This window comes from Oenanthe melanoleuca, unplaced genomic scaffold (genome assembly GCF_029582105.1).
Source record: "Oenanthe melanoleuca isolate GR-GAL-2019-014 unplaced genomic scaffold, OMel1.0 S491, whole genome shotgun sequence".
NCBI lineage: Eukaryota > Metazoa > Chordata > Aves > Passeriformes > Muscicapidae > Oenanthe > Oenanthe melanoleuca.
The window spans coordinates 1-2329 of record NW_026613140.1 but is presented as its reverse complement, the minus strand read 5'-3'; the positions used below and the strand labels follow the sequence as shown (position 1 = coordinate 2329).

Genomic DNA, 2329 nt, shown 5'->3' with positions numbered 1-2329 from the left:
CAGGTGAGAACTGGGCATACTGGGAGTACTGGGAGTACTGGGAATGGCGCTGAGCCCGCCCCAGACAGCGGGGCTGAGCCCCAGCAGGTGAGAACTGGGCATACTGGGAGTACTGGGAGTACTGGGAATGGGCACTGGGGATACTGGGATGTAACTGCAAGTGACACCAGTGACGCAGTGACACAGTGACCCCAGTTCACACCAGTACACCCCAGTAACCCCAGTTCCACCGCAGGCAGGGCAGGCACAGCCTTCTCAGTGACACAGTGACCCCAGTTCACACCAGTGACCCCAGTTCACACCAGTTCGTGCCCCAGGCAGGGCAGGGACAGCCCCCTCAGCAACACAGTGACCCCAGTTCATACCAGTAACACCAGTTCACACCAGTAACCAGTACCCCCAGTTCACACCAGTCTGTGCCCCAGGCAGGGCCCGCTGAGCGGCACAGTGACACCAGTTCACCCCAGTTCACCCCAGTTCACCCCAGTAACCCCAGTTTCCCAGGCAGGGCCCGCTGAGCGGCACGTGCAGCAGGAAGACGCTTTTCTATCTCATCGCCACCCTGAACGAGGCGTTCCGGCCCGACTACGACTTCAGCGCCGCCAAGAGCCACGAGTTCAGCCGGGAGCCCAGCCTCAACTGGGTACTGGGAGCACTGGGAGCACTGGGAGGGACTGGGGGAGCCGGGAGCCCAGCCTCAACTGGGTACTGGGAGCACTGGGAGGGACTGGGGGAGCCAGGAGCCCAGCCTCAACTGGGTACTGGGAGCACTGGGAGCACTGGGAGGGACTGGGGGAGCCGGGAGCCCAGCCTCAACTGGGTACTGGGAGCACTGGGAGGGACTGGGATGGCACTGGGAGGGGATGGGATGTGGAGGGATCCCAGTCCAGCTCTGTTTCCATTCCCATCTCCCACACCCTGATCCCAAATCCACAATCCCAAATCCCATTTTGCCCCATATCCCAGCGGGTGAACGCCGTTAACTGCAGCCTGTCCCACACCCCAAATCCCAGTTCCCCAATCCCAAATCCCATTTCCCAAATCCCATTTCCCCAATCCCCAATCCCATTTTTCCTGTGTCCCAGGTAGTGAACGCTGTGAACTGCAGCCTGTCCCACACCCCAGATCCCCAATCCCAATCCCCAATCCCAAATCCCAATTTTCCCATACCCCAGGCGGTCAATGCTGTGAACTGCAGCCTGTCCCACACCCCAAATCCCAGTTTCCCCAATCCCAAATCCCAGTTTCCCCAATCCCAAATCCCAGTTCCCCAATCCCAAATCCCGTTTCCCCAATCCCAAATCGCATTTTTCCCCAATCCCATTTTTCCACCCTGTATCCCAGGTGGTCAATGCCGTGAACTGCAGCCTGTCCCACGCCCCAAATCCCATTTCCCCAATCCCAAATCCCAATTTCCCCAATCCCAAATCCCAATTTCCCCATTCCAGGTGGTCAATGCCATGAACTGCAGCCTGTCCCATACCCTAAATCCCATTTTCCCAGTCCCAAATCCCATTTTTCCCCATCCCGAATCCCAATTTCCCCCCATTTTTCCAGGTGGTGAATGCCGTGAACTGCAGCCTGTCCCACACCCCAGATCCCATTTTTCCCCATCCCAAATCCGAAATCCCCAATCCCAAATCCCAATTTCCCCAATCCCAAATCCCCAATCCCATTTTCCCCCATTGTTTCCAGGTGGTGAACTCTGTGAACTGCAGCCTGTTCTAGATCCCAAATCCCAATCCCAATTCCCCCATTCCAGGTGGTGAACTCGGTGAACTGCAGCCTGTTCCAGATCCCAAATCCCAGTTTCCCCAATCCCCAATCCCAAATTCCACCAATCCCAAATCCCATTTTCCCCCCTTCCAGGTGGTGAACTCGGTGAACTGCAGCCTGTTCCAGATCCCAAATCCCCAATCACCAATCCCATTTTCCCCCATTGTTTCCAGGTGGTGAACTCCGTGAACTGCAGCCTGTTCCTGATCCCAAATCCCTTCCCCAATCCCAAATCCCAGTTTCCCCAGTCTCCAATCCCATTGTTCCCATTGTTCCAGGTGGTGAACTCCGTGAACTGCAGCCTGTTCCAGATCCCATTTCCCTAATCCCAATCCCATTTTCCCCCATTGTTTCCAGGTGGTCAATGCCATGAACTGCAGCCTGTTCCAGATCCCAAATCCCATTTCCCTAATCCCAAATCCCCAATCCCATTGTTTCCAGGTGGTGAACTCGGTGAACTGCAGCCTGTTCCAGATCCCCAATCCCAAATCCCCAATCCCAATCCCATTTTCCCCCATTGTTCCAGGTAGTCAATGCCGTTAACTGCAGCCTG

The 2329-nt window shown here is 56.1% G+C and overlaps 1 long non-coding RNA gene across 2 annotated transcripts; it reads left to right on the top strand.

The window, feature by feature from the left end:
- The first annotated feature begins 25 nt into the window (after positions 1-25).
- LOC130267004 (uncharacterized) lies at positions 26-1793 on the top strand. 2 transcript variants are annotated; one of them, XR_008843049.1, is made up of 3 exons: positions 26-87; positions 505-643; positions 1763-1793. It is a non-coding gene; the product is annotated as an uncharacterized LOC130267004 (long non-coding RNA). The 2 variants fall into 2 exon arrangements; XR_008843048.1 differs by lacking the exon at positions 1763-1793 and adding an exon at positions 1696-1726.
- The last annotated feature ends 536 nt before the right edge of the window (positions 1794-2329 follow it).